Here is a 22,940-nt window from a genome sequence, read left to right as displayed (position 1 = left end):
AGGTTCAAATACCTCCACCACCTCATTCTTCATTAAAATTTCACTTGATACATGGGCCTCTTCTTCCACTTCGTCACTCACAGATTGGTCTTCATCCTCAATGCTTGGCAATCCTAAGTTTCTCCTTATTTTCTCTAAGTGCCCATCCATCTTCTTGAAGAAGATTTATTGTTCTTTCCAAGATTGCTCTTGTCTTTCCAATAATTCTCTGGACTTTTGAAGGAGATCCTCTGCTAGCTCAAGAGATGAAGGTTGAGAGAAATTTTGTGGACATAGATGTGTTGTGATGAAGTTGTTTTGAGGTGTATGGAATGAGTTTTATGAGTTGTGAAATGAATTTTGTGGTTGGTGAGATGAGTTGTATGGATCATAGAGGAAACTTTGTGTTGAGGTATAGTCAAGCGATGAAAGGTTTTCAAATGAAAAATTGGGACGTGAGGCTGGACAATTTTGCATAAATGAATTGAAGGTATGCTCAAGTGATGATGGCTCTTGATAAGTGGAGTATGAACTATTGATGCTCTTTGATTTTGATCCTCCCACCCACAACTTGAGTAGTTGTTGAATTCATTACAGTATGGATCATTTTGTGGTATTGGGGAATAATCTTGCATGAATGTATTGACAGCACAACCAAGTGATGATGCCTCTTGATGAATAGCATATGGAGCACTAAAATCTCTTTGGTTTTGACCTTCCCAGCCATAATATGAATAGTTGTTAGATTCATCACAATATGGTTCATTTTGTGTCTCTGGGAAGTGTTCATACTCTCTCATTCCTTGGTGATACTCCCATCCACCATTAGCATAATGACATGAATCATTTTGTGGTGTTGGGCAATATCTCATGAAATTGTCTTGATTATTTTGTGGCCCTGGAGCATATCCCCACTGGGTGGATTGCTCATAATCTGTCACTTCTTGGTGATATTTCCAGCCACCATTAGAATAGTCATTTGGTGATGGTGGGCAATATCCCATGAAATTTATTTGATTAAAAGATGAAGTGAACTCCATTTGAATTTTGCAAAACACAATCACCAAAGAAAATTTAAATTCATGTCTCAGATGAGAATTTCTTAGTGAGGCAAAAACACAAACACCTTAGTATCAAGAGAAAATGGAAAATTAAAAGAACTTAAATGACAAAAACAAAGAAAATGCTTAATCTAGACTTATCACCCACCTAATCATTGTCGATCTAAATCAATCCCCGGCAACGGCGCCAAAAACTTGATGAGGGAAAAACGATTCCGCACAAACTAACCGGCAAGTGTACCGGGTCGCATCAAGTAGTAATAACTCACAGGAGTGAGGTCGATCCTACAAGGATTGATGGATCAAGCAACTTTAGTGAGGTGATATGTCTAGTTAAGCGAATATTGATGAATTGAGTGAAATTTGATCAAACAGAATGTAAATTGCAAGAATCGTAAATTGCTGAAAGTAAATTGGCAGAAACTTAAATGGCAAGAAACTTAAATTGCATGAAAAATAAATTGTAGGAAATGTAAAGGGCTTTGGGTGCAGGGAAATTAAAAAGGCAGTAAACCAAAGTACTTAAAGTGAACTCAAGGACAATTAACAGAAAGAAAAATTTATCAGGGATTGGAGATATCATAATCCACAATGAATCAAATAGATCTCAACTTCTTTCTCAATCATATGAATAGCGGATTGAAATTGGTTGGATCCCAATTCCTTGGCAATCCAATCTCTCTAATCACAATCAATCTTGTCAATTCCTTGATCCAATTGTCATGAGAAAAGGTTAAGCATTTTCTCTCATCCATAAGCCATACAAACTCTCAAGATCTCAATTCCTCCCGAATGGTGCTGATCAAGAGAGCTGTGAGAAACAGAGCTTCAGTTATAATTTTCATGATTCCCCTTCCGAGGCTCACATGGAAATTCACAAATTCAAACCCCCTTCCGGAGTGAATGAATCTCAATCAAAACAGAAGTTATTTCTTAGCTATCCAGATGAATTGAGAAGAAGAAGATGTTCATTTAATCATACAAATTAAAATAGAGCTCCTCTCCCTAATGAATTGGGGTTCAGTAGATCATAGCTCAAAGAACAAGTGCAGAAAATCTAAAATTGGCAGAAAGTAAATTGGCTGAGAAGCAGAGGTGCAGGGAAATTAAATTCCATAGACAATAAACATGTAAATTTGCAGAAGAGAAAATTGCAGAAGAGAAGTGTAAGAAATTGAAATTGCATAAACCAAATTGAATTCAATTACAACTGAATTTTAAAAGTGCAGAAAAGAAAAAGAAATTCTAAGCTAAGCTCTCTACCAGAGCCTTCTATCCTACTCCTACTCCTACTCCTACTACCCAAGCCTTCCACTAATGCAGCCTACTGTCCGTCCTCCCTTTCCTCCTTCTAACTAAAGCCTTTTTATAGGCATTCCTAAATTACAAATAAAATTGAAATTAAAAATAAATTACAATTAAATAAAAATCCTATTCTAGCTGTTTCTTGTGCCTTTGAGTGATGTCAATGGGCTCTGCTTGCTTTGGTGTATCAATGGGCTTGGAATCAGATTTAATTGAGCCAGAGTTGCACTTCCAGGAGAACGGAGCATTCAAATAGAGAACGGAGCGCTTTTATACCCACGCGTACGCGTCACCTACGTGTACGTGTGACCTTCAGATTTTGAGCTTGTGACGCGTACTCGTGCTGTACGCGTGCGCGTCCATATTAGCGTTCACTTTGTGAGCGTAGCGCTCACTTTGATAACGCTGTCCCACGCGTACGCGTCACCTACACGTACGTGTGGTCTTCTGAAATGCCACTTCCACGCGTACGCGTCATGCATGCGTACGCGTGGCCTTCCAAAGTTGCAATTTCAACGCGTGCGCGTCATGTACGCGTGCACATCATGTACGCGTGCGTTGATACCAATTCTTCAATCCCAAATTTAGATTTGCCTGAAAACGCTCCTTTAGTTAACTTAGCGTTCTCTTTGCAAATGAACGCTCTCCTTGTTTAAATCATGGGCCACGCTTTTGAAAGCGTGGCCTAAGACTTCAAAGCGTGCTCAAACTTCAAAGTGTGCCCCAAAATTCTTCTTTTCTTCTTTTGAGCTTATTTTGTACTTTTTTGCTTCTTTTTCTTCTTATTTCCTAAAAAGTTTATAAAATCAAAAGATCAAAGAAATATACCATTTAAGCACAAAAGCATTCAATATTTAAGCACTAATCATCAATTTCTTATATGAAAAAGCATAGAAAACATGCACAAGCGGACATGTCATCAGTGGACGAACGATGCGACGATCGGAGCTCGGACGGAGGAGCTACGGCAAATTGAATTTTGCCGTACGGGTCCGGTGTTTCTTTTCTCTCCCTGGAGCTTCAGCGTCGTTCATCTGAAATGAGGAAGTGAAGGGCATTAGGCTCATTTAAAAGGCTAGCCCGGTTTGGATCCGGTTCAACCGGTTCGGCCCGCTCGGTTCAATCTTGGACCGATTTCTTCGAAATTAGTGTCAAAATTCTCGTTTCGATGAGCTCTATCCAAATTTGATATAATATTCACATTTCTAATCTTCTTTATTAAAAAAATAATTTATCGACTAATTATCTAATAATTTAACGGAATTTACATGCCATCGTCGAATCGCACCACGGTCGACCTCCTGCGGTCCACAGTATATCTCTACTACAAGGTTTGGTACTAATTTTGTCACCATCATCGTTCTTGTTCGTAAGTGTTGGAACGACACTGTAATCATGTGCCTCTGGAAATGTTGAGTTGTGATGTGAACCTGAAAAATTGAATTTGTGCTCTGTTGTTGAATTTAGTGCTAAATTGCTTATTGAATCTGCGATTTCTGATCCTGATAGAGCTTGAATTTCTGGATTTGTTGTGATTCCATATACGGTTGTGTTCTGAATTCGATGGATCTGTGCTTGAATTTCTGGATCTGAGATATGAATCTCTGCTTGTTCCGTAGTTTTTGTTAAAACTGGAATTGAATTTTGAAATTGTGATTGATCTGTAAGTTTCATTGAATCTTCGTGTTGCTGTGGTTGTGGTTGAAAATTTTTCGAATATGCTCCAATTTCTGCTAAAATGATATCTAAATATAAAACTGGCTTCCAAGAAATTTCGGATGGGAGTATAGGATGAGAATTTGGCATAAACTGATGCAAAAATGCCATATCAAAGACTGGTCTAGTTGCAATTGGATTGAATTTATTCCATAACCGAAATCATGTTAGAGCCTTGCCTGTGAGATATTTGGAAGTTTCCAATAATCTTTGCTCTTCAGGAGTACCTTGGAAATTCCAAAATTGTTCAATGAGAATAAACCACTAGTAACCATCTCCAATGCCATCAAACATAGGAGATTTGTTCAATGAAAGCACCATTTGATACGAATTTGTATCAAGAATAGAGGGAATTATAGATGATCAGAAAGAATATAAGAGAAATTCCTAAAATTAGGGTCAAAGAGGAAAAGTAGAGTTTCTAATTACATCATGCATATCCCACATTATTACATCGTACTCCTATTTATAGTATAATTCTTTAATTGGGCTAGCCCAATGCTAATCTTATCATAATGTTTGAATTGTTTTTTACCAAAAAAATTTTTTCATTTCCTTTCTTGATCTTAAATATTTTGATTTTATACTTCTATTCATTGTTTATATTTCTTTTTTTTATTTTAATATCAAATCTATTATTTTTATTATTATGTTCTTATAATTTTATGTCTAATAGTTATATGCCTACCATCAATTATATGGTCGTAAATATTTTTTCAATTTATTAAAAAAAATATAATTTCATTCCTTATTTTTTTATTTCACCTATATCTGTATTTCATAACTTATTCACTATAAAAGTCATATTTGCTACAAGATAATCTTATTTTTTATCAATTACTCTTCTATTTGGTAATACATTTTTTCTTCCTACTATGATGTATCATTCTACTATTTGATTTTTTATAAATTATAAAATATTATCATTTGTTATTGTACTCTATCTCTTCTATTTCTTTTATTTTATTCTTATTTATTTAGGTTTTTATAATTTTTTATTATAAATTTTATCATTTTTATCTATACAAATCAATTTATCATAAATTTTCACATGTTGAGTCTGCTTAATGTTTAAATTATATTTCTTATGTGTTTAATTTTATTTTTTATTTGAGAGATTGAGTGATAAAATAACATCAATGAAGAATGTTATACGTCTTTTTTTTCTTTTTGGTTTACCTTTCTTTTTGTAAATATCATGAGTAACTATATAAAATGGTACTTATGCATAAAAGATAAGTACAAATTATATCCTATCTTCTATTAGTAAAAATTTTATTATGTATCTTGAAATAGAAAAAAATATTGTAAATTATTTTAGACCAATAAATTTGTCATCGTTGTGAGCAATTGTAAAATTTTGAAAAAATTATAGGTATTCGATGATTATTTTATTTAGTCTATTATATTAGTTCTTTTAGTCGAATATTATTTTGAATTTGTATTGGATTCGAACATTTAAAAAAATATATTTAAAAGGGTGCAACCCTTCTTAATTAAAAAATGGATAAATTTATATGCTTATTACAATAGCTAACTACTTAGGCTAAGATAAAAAAAATGCATTAAAGATTAGGTGAAAATAATTAGCATTTGAAAGAGTTTGAAGATGATACACTTGAATATTGGATAAATTTTTATTGTGTTTGTTCCTATTATTTTATATTTCACTATTTTTTGTTTTAAGTCTTTTAATATTGTTCCTTTGTATCTTAGTATTTTAAAAAGGTTTAATTTTGAGAGGTGCGTATTATTGAGAGAATTAGTTGTGAATTTTTGAAGTTGGACTTTAAAATCTGATTTTCTGCATTACTTTTAAACTAAGTCCGCAATTTTGAACGGCTATATATAACTAACTCTGTGATGATCAAAATTAGGTGAAACAAAGTCTGAGTTAAATCTGGGAATATATGGAGCTGGACGGGAAAGTTTGAGGACTTTTTGTTAAATATATAATTTATGGTAAATTTTTGAAGTGCGGTTTGTCGATTCTGATTTTTCTGTAGAACTCTTAAAATGGCATCAACTTGTTTACTCTCTGAGAATTTTTCAATTTGAATCTTGAAATGAGACCAATTTTGAATGAAACTTTGGTATTATTAGTTTAATCTTGTAAAATTTTAAAATTGTTGGAGCTGTGATTGTAAAGATATAAATTTTTGAAATATGATACATGATGTAGTAAAAATCAGGTTCTGTTTTCTAAGTTAGTAACTTTGTAAGCTTATAACTTTTAATCCTAGATGGATATTGAGGTGAAACTAAATGGTGGTGAAAACTGAATGTGTCTAGTATATGTGAATTAAATTTTAAGGCTGTCCATATTTTAATGAGTGAGTTATGGAATTTGAAAGAGGATGTGTTCACTGGATTTTAAAACAGAACTCTACAAAAAATTACTCAACTTTCAAGCTACATAAGTTTTTCATTAAAAATAGTATTGACTTGGAACCAATTAGAAAAGAAACCTAGATAAATCTATTTGAAACCTGAACACTGGTGTTGTTTTCTGTTTTTTTAAACACTGCAGAGCAGTCACAGTTTTGCCTTAATAATAAAAAAGTTATCATTTTCTATTTATTAGAAATTTTAGTCTGAGATGGTTCCCTAGACATAAAATTTGCGCAATTTTGAGTTCATTTGATATATTAATAATAGGAAGGAAGTTAATTCGTCGCGACTATTTTTGTGACAGCTTTAGTTATGGGACTTAAAAAATAGACTTTTATATTATTAACAGATATTTTGAGAATATTAAGGTAAGAATTATTGTAATAATTTAAATAATCTTTTAGGAAAAAGCTAAAGATCAATTAAGTAAACTAGAAACAACAACGTTAGTACTAGATTTATATTTAAGGTTCAGGCAAGTATATGAAAAATAAAACTGGTTCAATATAGATTTAATGAACTTATACTTAGAATATGTTGGTTATTCATATTGTTAAAACACAATAAAAACTGAAATAAATTGTATTGTAAAAGTTAAAAGAGAAACGAAAGTGGAATGAAGAAGTAAAGAAGTAAAGAGGTAGTGGTGATAACAAATATAAAGTTTAAGGAAAAGGTTAAAGAAAAATGTTAAGGAAAAAGTTTAGAAAAAGAGTAAAGATAAAGACAAGAAAGGTTTGAAGATTAAGGTTTAAGATTTAAGGATTAAAGGTTAAAGAATTAAGATTTAAGGTTTAAAAAAATAAGGTTTGAGGTTTGAGGATAAAGATTGAGAAAAAGATTGAGGATGATTGAATTAAAGAAACATGATATTGAGCACAATCTCGTGAGGACGGTGATATGTAGCACTCACTTGAGATATTGTGCATGAGACTCAATGGGGACAGCGATACGTAACGTGTAACACCTTACCACACAGAGTCTTATGCTTAAGTCATAAAACTGAGGTGGTGAGGTGTTACGACCTCTAAAAATAATATATATATATATATATATATATATATATATATATATATATATATAGTAGTTGAAAGGAATTTATACCAAGGAGCCTTTGAAGGAAAGTTTAAAACAAAAGTCGTAACACTCACATAAACGGAAACTTGCGTACAAAGAAACGTAAGATATATGTGTATGAATAATAAAAAGGGAGTGTCAAAGATATAATAACAAAGCTTCCATCTCGGTTCACGAAGATAAACCGGCTAGAACATACAAGTATATATATATATATATATATATATATATATATATATATATATATATATATATATATATATATATATATATATATATATATAAAAGAAGATCTCGAAATAACCCAAAGCAGAAAACGACAACCTTTTTCTTTGAGTCAACCTTTAAGAGGGACAGACATAAAATACAAGGTGGAGAATCTATATACATTCCTAAATATAAACAAAGATACGACCCTGAGTCCCAAGAGTTCTTCGCTCCGTCAGTGTCTCCAGAATACAGAGTGGTACTTCTCAACCTGCATCTGAAAAATAACAATATTGTATGGGATGAGAACCAGGGGTTCTCAGTATAGTTAAGGTGCCCACATATATAATAAACATACAAGGTCCCGGAAAAGCGAAAGGCAATCCTAGAATGCCGACAATCAGATTATAAATCTTAAGGAACTAAAGCTGAAACCATAAACGAGGATAGGTCTCTAAGGTTCTAAACTTGATCAACATCTAATCAAAACCCTCAATCTCTTCGCCTTTCCTCCGTTCCTCCAACTCCGATGAAATTACCTAGACAGACAAAACAGACAAGTCAAACACATACAGAAAGCATATATAACAAGTAGGCAATTAGCAATTAACGTGAATAAACAATTAAGCAAGCCAAGACAATGCACACTCAAATAAAATATACAAATGCACATGATGCATGCTTTTCCTAGCGCGGGTCATGAGCTCATGCGTCGGTTGTTTACCCACAACCCGACATTACTCGGGGCAAACCCCGAATATGGTCTCTTTACTGTGTTAGTTAGACACCTTGGCGTCACGGTTACCTGTGTCAATTAGGCCACATCATAATAACATTTTAATGTGTATCACAGTAAGAAACAGTGCTATCAGTTAGGCAAACATTCCCGCATTAGCAATCTTAGGCTATCAGTTAGGTAGGCACTTTTACATTAGCAATTTGGCACAAAGACCCATTCAACATACCATTTTCATGAATCATTATCCATTTATGTTATCTTTTCCACTCATGGTTTCTCATTTTCTCTCTTTTCATTATACATCCACATCACCAATTACATATAAATACCTCCGCATCACCACATTATTAAATGTACCTCCACATCACCGCTTAACTACACATACCTCCGCATCACCAATTAACTTTAAACCTTCTTGGGGACAAGTTACACATTTTTATTTAACTAAGTCCCTAAACTTTTACAGAAATTCAGACATAATCTCCCCTAAAATAACACTAATTGGTCATTACACTCTCTTTAATCCCATTAGTTATTGTAAAATCACATGTTTAGAAAATAAAACTTGGTTCTGGGACATTCCGACTATAATTGAAACTTGTACAAATCTTTCAAAATTCTGCTATCATTGCAGAAAAACAGCATGGAGTAGTAAATTTGTTAAATTCACTAAAAATCCAATTCTCACCCATTGCCTTCCAAAATTGATGTCTTTAAACAAGACTCTTCCAGATTTCCATAAAATTAAATTCCAGATTGTTATCATATCATATGAAAAAATTATGAGGTTAGAAACTCAACCCTACCTTTTAGAATTATGTTTTCAAAATCCAGCGAGCTACCCACACTCTTTGCAGCATATCTAATTAGTACACAAAGCTTGAAACTGCCATTAGTTTCAGCTCAAAATCTCATCCGAATTATAAATTAAGTGGGTTGGAAGTTGGTACTTCTGCGGTAGAGAAACAGAATTTCCTGCAGAAAGCATCAATCTTTAAAAATTCGTTTCTTCCAAACCACTCATCAATAAATTCTGAATTTTTTTTATGAGACGCTCATAACACATTAAAGTTTCATGGAAAAATAGTTTTATTCAAAAATAGGGCCTGGTTTGCTCCCAAAAACTGGTTTATTCCACTGTCAATTATGTATAAAATTCTGCCTTGGACCTTTTCAACAACTTTACATGCCATAATTCACATTTGAACTTATATTCCTTTCCAAAGTCACATTTCCAACCTTCCTTCAGTTATCTAAGGTTGCTTTCATAGCCAACATAACCCAACAAGATCATCAATAATTTAATTCAACAACCAACAATCAATTCAACTTATCCTATAGGGCAACTAGCCTAAGTTTTCACGACACATTACATATTATATACGAGAAACCAAAACCATATACCTTGGCCGATTTTCCGATAACCTAGAACACCTCAAGCATTTCTGAACCACAAGCTCCACAACTCCAGCCCTCTCACAAACGATACCCAGCCTCCAAAGTTAATCTTCTAGCCTCTAACTTCTCAAATTAACTCCAATCGATAACTAATTTTAATCTAACATCACAATTATCACTATAATCAATATAGAGTTCACTAAATCAACATCTCACAAAAAGTTAGAGGGTTCTTACCTGACCCACAACTCAAACAAGCTAAACCCGACAATACCCGCAGGTTAACTCGAACCTAAACACCGAAATCATGCAAAATTCAACATAATTTCACATTGGGTTTTGAAATTGGGAAAGAGAAAATTGAAAATAAAAACGTGAATTTCTTATCTAATTGACCACTAGACTTTGTAGAGCTCGACGCTGCGGTCGCGTGGTCAAAAACGGTGCAGCGATCGGAGCTCCGGATCAAAAGTTATGTGAGGTTGAATTATTGAGTGAGGGTTTGGTCTCCTTCCTCCTCCCTCATGCAAGCTTTCTGCGTTGGTTTTCATTTTGGAGGAGAGAAGAAGAGCTGAAGCTCTTTTATGTCATTGAATTGGGCTGGGTCTTAGGCCCAATACGGGCCCATTTCGACCCATTTGGCCCAATCTTGGACCAAATTCTTTAAAATTGGTGCCAAAATTCATATTTTAATTATGAGTAATCACAACAACTAATGATCCTTAAACACATTTCAAGCCACTCACATCAATTAATCAGTTTTTAATCATTATTAATTATTTGCAATTATCCAATTAACTTTGTAGCCATTCTAAAATTAAAACCGTTATTAAAAATAAATCCCTTACTTCAAAGTCGCATTAACAACGCAATCAAGACAACGGCAGCGGCATCAACCGAACAGCAGCTTTGATGGTGGTTTCAGCGGCCACAGAACGGTTCCCAGCGACAACAACAACAACAACAACTTGCAGCAGTTCTGAGCTAGCAGAGAAGTCAACCGAGATAGGGCAAGGCAAGGTGGAATAGTAGGTACGATGGCTTTCGGTGAGCTCAGCAGCAGTGACAAGTTATTTTTCCACTGTTGCGTTTCTTCCCACGACAGACTCAAAAGCGGCGATAGCTCATCGGCGGCAGCGGCGACCATGGAGGCTTCAACGCTGGTGACCAGCTTCAACGGAGCTTCCCTGCCGTGTTTCTCTTCTCTCTCTTCGGGCTCCTTGGTGGCGGCAACAGCGACGAGATCCCCTTCCAGCGGCAGACAGTCACAACGTTGAAGCCTCTACGACGGCTAGGTTTCGACAGTGATGGCAACGCAATCGCGGTGTGGGACGACTCTTGCTCTTCGCGTCTTCTCTCTTTCTGCTCTTCGTCGGCAACGCGTAGGACAGCGGCTCCAAGGTAGATTGGCGGCGATGCGAATGACGGCCTCCACGGCGGTGAGGTGCGACTGCAACAGCATCTTCCATCTCGAGCTCTTCTTCTCTGCATCACTCTCCTCAGTCTGATTTTCCATTTCTGAACATTGAAGGGGATGTGGTGGTGGAGGCGGTGACGAGAACTAGGGTTAGGTTTAGGACAAAATTAGGGTGTTTGACTTAGGAATTTAGGGTTAGGGTTAGGTTTTTTTTTAAAGGAATATGAATAGAATTGATATTTAGATAAAATTAAAGGGTAGAATAATAATTTTAAAATCAAATGTACTCTATTAAAAATATTTAAGAATATTATTTATTAATATATCACAAAGTTCAAATAATTATTTATAATTTAAATTATAAAATAAATATATTAATCACACTGTAAAATATAATTTAAATTCAAATATCAAATATCTAGAATAAATCATATAAATTTTTATCATTTTTCTATCAACAGAATTTTAATTTTAAATTACATAAAATAATCAATCATAATAAAATTACACAAAAATATTAATTAATTTAAACTCAAAATATTTATAAAATTAATTTAATCATTCTTAATAAATTATTTTTTTTAAAATAAAAAACTCGAATTAATTCATAAATTATTCATAATAAAAGTTATTTAAATTAAATTATACAATTTTTTCTTATTTTTCAATTACCGAAATTATAATTTTAATTATACCAAATATCCGATTATATTAAGGATTTATATAAAAATCCTAATTAATTTAAAATCCAATTATTATGATTCTTAATATTTTAAAATTCAAAGTATCATAAGATTTTATTTAATTTCTTTTAGTAAAATAACTTTTTAAAATAAAATTTTCAAAAAATATAATAAATTTAATTTTCCAAAACCTTAGGTTGTTACAAGTAGACTTACTATGCTTCACTGCTTATTCTGAGTATCTGTCATTATTATTGTCAAACTCGCGAGTTAACTCGTAAACTCATACGAGTTTACGAGTTTAGGTAATGGAATCAAGTTAACTCGGACACAAACTCATTTCTGAGTAGACTTGGGTAAACTTGCATAAACTTGAGCAAACTTGCGAGTTTACGGGCGAGTCAGCAAGTTTGCTTTGTTTGGCCTTTTTCGTCAAAACGGCGCCATGTTGGATAGAAAAAAAAAAGAAGAAAGGGAGCAACGTATGAATGTAACCCTAAACACTAAATCCCTCACTTTGCTCGCCACACTCACTCAGTCACTATCTTCTCCAAGCCCTCTTCGCATTTCGTCCGTCCCTCGTCGTCGTCCGTCCCTCGCCGTCGTTCGCCGTTCGCCGTTTCTCAAACAGCTCATCACTGTCTCCTTCTTCTCCGTTCTTTCACTCTCACTCTCTGTTCTCTGTTGACTTTGTTTTGCATCAAAGCTCGTAGACTTGTGGAACCTCTGCCGTCGCCACACTGCCATTGTTCGTTGCGTCTTCTGCCGGTCGTCACGTCCCCTGCCACCGTTCGTTCTTGTCTTCCTGCACAGAATAGCAAAGCCTGGTTTCTTAACTGAGCCTACTCTAAAGTGATAACAATAAAAAAATTAACCTCAAACAAATTAAATGATTAATCAGATGGGATGGAAGAAATTTAAAACAAAGAATCATGAAATAAAAGATTATTAATTTTTTTTATTTTGTGTTTATGCAACTAAAAGTTATAATCAAGATGACATTAAAAGAAATTTAAAACAAAGAATCATGAAATAAAAGATTATTAATTTTTTTATTGTGTTTATGCAACTAAAAGTTATAATATAATAATCAAGATGACATTAAAGTATTCAATTTGTGAGAGAGTAAAAATTTAAATATTAAGTCAGATTATAGTTTTTATTTTATAGTTTTCATTCATCGACGATGTAAAAAAAATTTACGCAAACATCTGATCATGTATTGATATATCAATAAAATTAAAATAACTAACTTTTAGATTCATCATTTAAAAAATCCTAAACATGTAAATTTGATTGAATAATTATATAAAACTCTTTATATTATCAATATATTAAAATTAAATTCTATAATTATAACTAAAATGATGATATAGTTATTTTAACATAAGTAATTACATATTAAACATGTGACATACTCTTATAAATTTTGTTTTCCACCCCTTTATGATAAGTAATTATTTTTATGAAAATTTGTGAAACTGATTATTTTGTACTAGTCATACGATTATATTATATCAGTAAATTATCTAATCGTATTAATTTTATTCATTCATTCGTTTTTTTAATAAGTCATGCATTAATTTTACTAAATGTAAAGACATAAATAAATAATTTATTCCAATTTATTCAAAATTCTAAATAAATTATTATGATTGGTATGATTCCACACTACAAGAAACATCATTAAAATCGACGGCCAAATCGACGGCTTAGCCGTCGATAATATTAAATTTCGACGACAAAATAAACGGCGGAGGTGGTCTCTATAAAACTTGTCGACTTTTCAAAATTCTAATAAAATCGATGGCTTGCCTAGCCATCGATAATAATTTAATAAAATCGACGGCTTTACTGTTTATAATATGAGTTTAAGAATTTTACATTCTTACTAAAATCGACAACGGTGCCGTCGATATTATTATATAAAATCGACGCCATCTTTGTCGATATTTGATTCAATAAAATCGACCATGTTTCTGTTTATAATATGCTTACTAAAATCGACAATGTTACCGTCGATATTTGATCCAATAAAATCGACACACCTGCCGTCGATTTTATTATTTAGATATCGACAAATTCTTTGTCTATATTTGGTTTTTCTTGTCTATTTTAAAATTAAAAAGTGACAATAAAAGCGACAACCATTCTGTCTATTTTAATAGATATGTTTTAATTATTTTTTTTATTTGAAAAATAGTAAACAATTAATGCAAATAATATAGAAATAAAATTTATATAGAATATAAATAACAAGACAAATAAATTTTTAAATATAAAAATAAAATTTATACTAAATATTAGATAATGAGTTTACAAACTTATCAAAATAATAAATAATCCTCTAACATAAAGACTTAAGATAAGATAAATAACTAAACTTAGACTTATATTCTATATAACATTACATATTGCACATAACTCACCAATAACTTTCAATATGTTAAATTAGAAACAATCAAGATGACTATGTCTGTCTAAATTACATATCGCAGATAACTCACCAAGAATGAATGCAAGAGCCAATCCCAGAACCAAACCCATCTGCAATATAATTATTTGTTAGTCTTGCAGCTAATTTAATTTAGCAAAGATTATGATCTATTTTTTAAAAAAAAAGTAGAAATGTAAAGAACCTGTAATACTCGAGCTGCAGTCGCAGTGGCCTTGTCATAATCCTTGGCAGCAAATGCGCCTGCAAGAATTGCCTGCAATCAACTTGAAAGTAGGATGAAGTAAAAAATAGTGCATTATGTAAACAGAGGTATCAACCTGCCCAGCAACAGCAAGACCATCGGCAAGAAGAGATACTGCCAGCCAAATCTGCAGGCAGACTTGAAATGCAGCCATAGATTTTGATCCCTGGTGTGCAGCTAGTGAGGCGGCCAGAGTGACACAGAATGTTACAGCAGTTACTCTCATTAACAACAGAAAACCTGGATGATAAGAATGAAACAAAATAATCTCAATGTTGAAATGCTAGTTAAACTATTTGGCTATTTCCCAGGGATAATCAACTTGAAATGCTAGTTAACCTTACCATTTTTGAGAAATCGATCAAACTGTAGATGTTTGATGCTGGGAGGCATAAGATCAACTTTTTGCATCAATTTCCATAGGAGTATTACAGAAATTAGGTACCTGCATTCACAGTTAATTTGAAACTAAGAGATGACTAAGAGAGAAAGAAGCAAAAGAAAAATAAGAGTTAACATTAGAGTATAGTTAGATTATTCTAACTCCAATGAAATAAGACTTACTGAGATATAACATGAGCAATGGCTGTACCACTAACACCTAAGCGGAATACAAACATGAACAAAGGATCCAGTGCTATGTTGGTCAAATCTCCTGCCACTGGATCACATAAGGGAAAGGGTCATCAGAATTAGATGATATTAAGATGTTGCAACACACAATTGATAAAATTTTAAGGCATACAAGTGGCATATAGAGGTGTTTTAGTGTCTTTAAATCCTCAGAAGACTCCCTGCATTGCTAACAAGAGAAGAACAGCCGGCGTGCCAAGAGATCTCAATGTCAGGTAGTTCTGTGCAGGTTTGAGAATGGGAGAGTCCTTCATGAAAAAAATTGTGTACAATATGTTAAACAAAATGCTAAAGCGCTGAAACTAAAATGATCATTCTGCAAATGTTTATAAGAAACCACTTACATAATTTACTCCCATGAAGTGTAATAAAGGTTTTGCTGCAAATATGAGGAATATTGCCTGGACAAGGCCAAGAATACCACCAATTACCAATGCTGATGATGCAGAAGGGATATGCCTTCCCTTATGCTCAACCTTAACTACATTTGAGTCCATATGGATCAAATCTGGTTTCTGAACATCTCCATCTATTATTACCAAAAAAAAAGTGCCTCAATGCCTTGTTATGCAAGCTACGAAGCACAGACACACCAACTAAGTGACGTGTCACGTGTCCATGTTTTAAGAATTTTTGGCAGAACATAGACAGTAGGAATATTCGAAGAAAACATGACTAAAAACCAAACCACCATGATTTAGATAAGAATGGGAGGATGTTACCTTTATCTGGTATAAGTTCATTAATTTCAGCTTTCAGAATGGAACCTTCTTCCAAGGATTCACTATCCTTTACCATAGGGCTGGCTGCTGTAAGGGCATCTTCCTCAGCCACAAAAGAAGTAGTCACACTGACGAGTGGGAAAATTGCAATCCTCGATATTTGATTGAAGAGAGCTATGGATACTCCTACAGCAGCAAGCTCCACTGCACCTGTATGCATAAACCAACGATATTTAACAGTGGACACACTAATCCAACTGTAGGAGTATAGATTATTAGAGCAAACTCTTTAATATTATCAATAAGAACTTGAAGAAGGCAGGTAACGAATAAGATCAAATGTTTCTTATACTCTAGGATTAAAAACTTAGTGATGAAACTCACTCTGTAGTACAGAGTCTCGTTCCTGTCATGCAGTCTATTTAAGATTCTCCATTTCGCTAAGGAAACAAATTTATCTGATTAGCCTCAGGTGTTCTTCTCCAAGGACCTGTATGAAGTCACTGAACGAAAAATAATAAATTAAATAATTAGCTGATTTAAGATTACTGAAGAAGGAATTAGAGACAAGTAAGAAATAGGAATTCAAAGCTTAGATATTTGCATAGATAAAATAGCTATAAGAACAGCAACAACTAAGCCTTGTGTCACTAAACATAGTCAGTTACTACAAGGAACAAATCAAGCAACACCAAAGTGCTAAAATAGTTCTAAGAAGATAATATCCAAAGATCAGTCTCAAACTTACTGAAACGTTCATATTGGTGCTCGAATGATATGACATGAGGAGGAAGGAGACCCCGAAGCCCCAACCGATCCCTTTCAGTCAAGGGAAACCCAGTATCCTATATTTTTAGAGAATTTTAACAATAAATATATAAATAAATAAAAAGAGAGTTTTAGGATGTAAAACATAAACCAAAGCAACGTATATCAGTCTATCAGATAGAAAAAAGGTTCTCATCAAGCATAATTTCATAATAAATCAACATTTTCAACGTTTAAACAAACTTCAAACAAATGCAATGCAAGGGTAGCTAAAACTTGTTCAATGAAACTTTAATGTCGTACCATTATGCAAAGTAGTGTATGAATTGAATAATAATTGAACAACTAAGAAAATAAATATTTGACAGGAAAGCATGTAAAAAACTAGTTGCATATCAAACAAGAACAAAGAACCCAGCTAGAGAATTAGGATTAACTGTGACATGGTCTGTTTGAGGTTCAATTAACCATCATTAATTTAAGATTTATTTATTTATTCTTTCAATTAAACATCTACTGTTAATTGGTACAGAGGTGGTAGAGTTATTCAAAGAGGAAGGGCCACTGCCCATTCCTTTGCCCTGGTTGCCATATAATGCTACTTTTTTGAAATTTATTCTTATGTAAAAGAATTTTAAAATTTTGCTACATTTTTTCCCCAACATAAAAACTTCATTTCGAGAATGAAACAAGAGCAATGCAAGGAAAAAACCTGTTAATAGCAAAAGAAGAACATCACAACTACAAAGCACCGAAGAGATCACTTTTTGCTTGGGGCAAAAAATTCACTCAGCTCCTATGGCCAAGGTAGCATAACCTACCTAAAATGTAAAGAAACAACAAGCCAACTCACTCAGTAATTTGAACAAACATAAGATATGCATAACAACTCAAACAACCTTTTCAATTCAACCAGAACATCAATGCCTGTCAAATCAATCAGCCAACAACCGATTAATTAAAACAAAAAACAGATTTGAACTTGCCAGTAACATGCAATAGAAAACACTTCCAAAAACCCTTGCAGGCTTGCGGTGAGCGAATATTACCAGATGGTGCTTAGAACCATGCTAAAGACATATAGCAGGTAAAACCAAAGCAGTTGCAGGGAAGAATCAGAAAATATATATGAGATATAGAGCAAGCATATTAAAGGATACGAAGCTTCTACACAAGGTTATTAAAAACAGATAAAATTTTCTATAAGAAAACCAGAAAACATAAATTCAAAAATACACTCTGGAATTCCCATGCCAAGCTAGATTCCACATTAACAAAAGCAAAATAAACAACAAATTAGTAAATCAAGAGCATAAATTTACCAAAATAAATGTCAAATCAAATAGGAATCCTATCAAAATTTTTCATTGAACAAAACTTGAGACTCTGTCAATCACTTTAAAGGCCAGAAACAATAACATGCATTTATCATGATGTAACTAAATTCACCAAATAATCAATGAAATCGCATGTTCAAATGCATTATTCTAAACCTTTTAAATTTGATTTCAACCCTATGCAACTAAATCATTAGTCCAAACAGCAACAAGATGTAAAAATAATTAAACTACCGAAGTTAGGTTTCCTTAAAGATCATCAAAAAGGACACGTTTTTTCGGCATCTTGAGCTTCTTCTTGGAGCTCAACATAGTGGTTCCCTGCTCCTTCTTCTGGTCTCAGGCGGCGACGGCGGGAGGAGGAGAAGAAGAACTTACAATGTGATAGAGTGAGAGAGAGAGAGAGGAACTTACATGAAGAGGATGGCGCGGCGGCGGGCTCGGCGGAGGAGGAGAAGAAGAAGAAAAAGCAGCTCTGCTCTCAGGCGGAGGACGGTGGGCTTTCTCAGGAGTCGGAGAAGAAGAAGCTGTGCTCTCTGCCTCTCTTCGTGACCGTGACTCCATTCTGGTCTCTACTCTCGGGCGTTGGAGGAGAAGAAGAAGCATCACTCTAGATCTGAATATTTGGGGTTAAATTTTGGGAAGATGAGTGAAGCGAGCAGGGACGCGGGAAGCAAACGTGGGAGTAATTTTTTGTTGATAAAAATCGATGGCTATATTGTCGATTTTAGTTAAAATAAAAAATTAATGCTCTAATTGTCTATTTTATACAATAAATCTATACCGTTCGTTCAATCTAAAAAAGAGATCTCTGCCGTCTAAATTTATCGACGACAAAAGCTATCGATATTTTAATTATTAAAATCGACAACCCGTCTTATAAAAATTTCAACCCCTATTTCGTCGGTAATATGACGATAGTAGTGAAGGGCTAAAAAATTATCAAAATAATAGACGACATTGTTATCGATTTTAATATTTTATTTTTAATCATTCCTTTTTTATTTTATAGACGACAAGCCGTCGAAAAATATCAATGGCAAACTTAACCGTCGATTTTTGGCGTCAATAATTACATTGTTTCTTGTAGTACCAAATAGTACATATATAAATAATTGATTATATTCCTTTTCAAGTTTTTTATAAAATAAAAGATTATATACAGACATTCAACTTATATAATAATGTGAAAAGTTTCTGCTCTTTAAATTATAAAATAATAAATATTACCAATAGATAAATGATAATTATGTTCAATCAACTTAAAAAACTTAAAGGCAAAGAATTTATATTTTTTTCACATATCACTTTATCTTTGTAAAAGATAAAAGCTAATACATACATGATTTATAATAATCTCATGTTCAAAGTTTTATTTTAAAGAGTTAAAATAATGTACATTCATTGATAAAATTAAATTTTTTAACTATAATATAAATATTTTATTTAAAATTTAAACTATATAATATTATCAATGAGTAATAATTCTATTTTAAAGACATATAATTTTATTCATTATTTTAATATTGAAAATAGTTATACTTTGGCTTTAGCCGTTATTTTGTAAAAATTTATAATAACAATTGCTTTATGTGTTTTTGTTTAAAAAATAAAAAATACTCCATATATATATATAATAATTGTTTATCGGCAGATTTTTTTGTCTATTGCTAATAATTAAATCCGATGATAAATTCGATAGTAAATTTAAATTTAAAAAAATATTTAAACATTCAATATATAATTTTAAATATTTAAATTCAATGCTTTCTAAACTAATAAGTCGAAAAATATAACACCAATTAACTCATAAAATAATTCATCAGGTTAGAAGACAAAGAGACAGACAATGGGAAATTTGTTAAGATACCTAATCCAGTAACAAGGAGATAACTTGCCATCTGACGTAGCTGTAGATCTAGATTTTTTGGAAAGTGCACTGACCTTATCCCATGTAAGATGATATTCTGGCACTAATGATCTGAATGATAAATCATGAAATCTAGTCAACAAAAATAGATACACCTGAATCTAAATATTTTTTCATTGTTCACTGTCCTAATGACTTTTGAGTAATTTATTTCTAGTTTACAGACATACTTTTGAGTTGTTTATTTCTAGTTTATAGACATACTTTTGAGTTATTTATTTCTATTTTACAGACATTGATGTACTGAAGACAAATTACTATTATAATGATTGACTTTTGTATATATATTTTTATTTTGTTTTGTGTGTTTTAGTTTGATTGGTTGTTTTAATAAATTAAAGCAACTTATGTAGCGGAAGAACATATAAAGAATTAAAGAATTCATTATATTATTAAAAATTCAGATTAAAAAACTATAATATCACATTTGGCAGCGGTTACAAAACCGCCGCTATATTACAAATATAGCTTTTTAATAGATGATATTTTGCAGCGGTTTACAACTGCTGCTATTTACAAGTAGGCTTGCTGACGTTTTAGTAGCGGTTAAAACCGCCGCAGAAATATTTTGCAGTAAAATACCATCTAGCAACGGTTATTCTATCGGTTATTATTAACTGCTGCTAAAAATTTGGCTGCACGCTATCTTCCAGCGGATTGACAATCATTGCTATCCGTTTTGCAGCGGTTAATAATCGCTGCTATCCTGCTTCATAACTGCTGTTAATTGCCGGATGTGGTGTAATGGTATAAAGTGAATAATCTTCTCAAACAAATAAATTTTATTTGTATCTTTTAATGAGTATCAAACTTAAAAAAGATGGTTAAAAAATATATGTTTATTTATTTGTGTCAACTTGGTAATTAAAAAGAAAGAGGGTGTTTGTGTTGAGGTGTAATTTGAAAGGAAACAAAAAAAGGTAAAAATAACATATTTGATATAATTCAATTCGATTTTTTTGTGCAAATCAACTCGGAATTTTGACCGATGAGTGTACACCTCTATGTGAAAACAAAAAATGGACAAACATCAACGTGAGTCAACTAAGGCGGCTTGCTACAGCATGTTCACCATAAAATGCTCCCTTCAGCATAGATACGAAAAATAATTCTTTGTGTAAAAAAACAAAAATTGAAGATAAATACAGAGTTAGTTAAACAAGTTTTCTTCAAATATAAAACCGGTTTTAGATAAATACAGTTAGTTATACAATTAGTTAGTTTATACTCTCTTGAACAAAGTAACAAAGGTAGAAGAGAGCAACAGGCTTGAAACACTAGATATGATCGTCGGAAAATATAATGGTAGATTTGATAACCAATTAAAATAAAATAACAAGGGTTTTACCTATTATATGTCTTTAAACTTTAAACACATATTATTATTATTATTATTATTATTATTATTATTATTATTATTATTATTAAAAAATTAAATTTTTTAAATAAATACACAATAAAAAAACTAAATTTTACATTTTTCCTGAAAAAAACTTTAATAAATACTAGTCATTTATATATGCTTTTAAGGCATATGTTTATTGCTAAATTCAAATAATATTATATATAAAAAAAGAATTTAATTAATATGTATTCTAAAAATATATAATAAATTTATTTAGTAAAATAATTTTAAATATTTTTATATAAAATAAATATATTAAAAATTTAAATTTTTTGTATTTTTAATAAAATAAATTTTAATTTATAAATTTAATACGTACCTTTAAAACACACGGTAGATAAAGCCTTACTAAAGCAAATTAAATGCGGCTGCGGATGGATAAAATTAAAGGATAATCAATACTTTGAGGAGGTTGAAGCATTAAATGTTCCTAACTATGGCTCAGCATTTTGTGGCCAGATGCTCTTACGCTTTCTACTCCACGTATTCGTACAAAATTAATTATTAGTCGACAATAATCAAGCTCATCTTGTCAATTATTAGTAGAATTGATCGACCACATTAATCAGTGTCAACGTCACTGAGTCAACGACATTACAGTCGATCATATCGTCTTATCAAAATCAATAATCTCATTTGAATCCATAAAAGACTGTATTTATTTCTGATAATAGATAAACAAAATAAAATAAGAAATTAAAAATAAGATATAAAAAATAAAATATAAAATTTTATATTATTGTATTTTATTTGATGATAAATTAAAATAAATTATAAAAATTTAATTTATTTTTATTTTTTTATTTAAAGAATTTGAAACAAAAAAATATAATAATAAAAAATATAATTATAAAAAAATTAATAAAAATAATAAAAAAAAAAATTAAAAATAAATTGTGTTTTTTGTTAGTATTTTTGTGTTTTTTCTGTTAGGATGGATACAAAATATACTAATTTAGTGTCTCTGTTCTTGTCTCTTCTGTTAAATACGATTTTGTGTCTCTGTGTTCCTGTCTCAGTGTCCTGTCTCTATAAATAAGCGCAACTAAAAGAAAGGAAAACATAAAAAAAAAAAAGAAAAGTTTTTTTAAGGAGTAAAATATCGTTTTTGTTACTAACATTTAGAGTAAGTTTTATTTGTATTTTTAACATTTAAATTGTTCTATTTGTATCCCTAACGTTTATAAAAGTGATTCAATATTATTCTACCGTCAATTATACTAACAAATTAGATTATATTTTTCAATTTTTCTCACTTGGATGTATTCATTCTCAATTAGGTTTTGCTTAGATGTGTTCGATTTTAATATTGTACCACTATTTGTGTTCAAGTTCAATTATATCCATAAAAAGTGAATTATGTAAATGTTGTAGAGATTAGTTTCAATTTTTGATGAGCTATTATTCGGAATGGATCATTGATTATGTCCCAAATATTTGTATTCTAACTTTAAGAAGAGATTTTTTAGAACT

The 22,940-nt window shown here is 31.9% G+C and overlaps 1 pseudogene; it reads right to left on the bottom strand.

Annotated features, from left to right (window-relative positions):
• Positions 1 to 12,507: 12,507 nt before the first annotated feature.
• Positions 12,508 to 18,696, bottom strand: LOC107606693 (protein DETOXIFICATION 42-like; annotated as a pseudogene).
• Positions 18,697 to 22,940: the final 4,244 nt, after the last annotated feature.

The sequence above is a fragment of the Arachis ipaensis genome, chromosome B7 (assembly GCF_059453495.1).
Source record: "Arachis ipaensis isolate K30076 ecotype BB chromosome B7, ASM5945349v1, whole genome shotgun sequence".
NCBI lineage: Eukaryota > Viridiplantae > Streptophyta > Magnoliopsida > Fabales > Fabaceae > Arachis > Arachis ipaensis.
The sequence above is the reverse complement of the archived record's forward strand: the minus strand, read 5'-3'. Positions and strand labels throughout refer to the sequence as shown.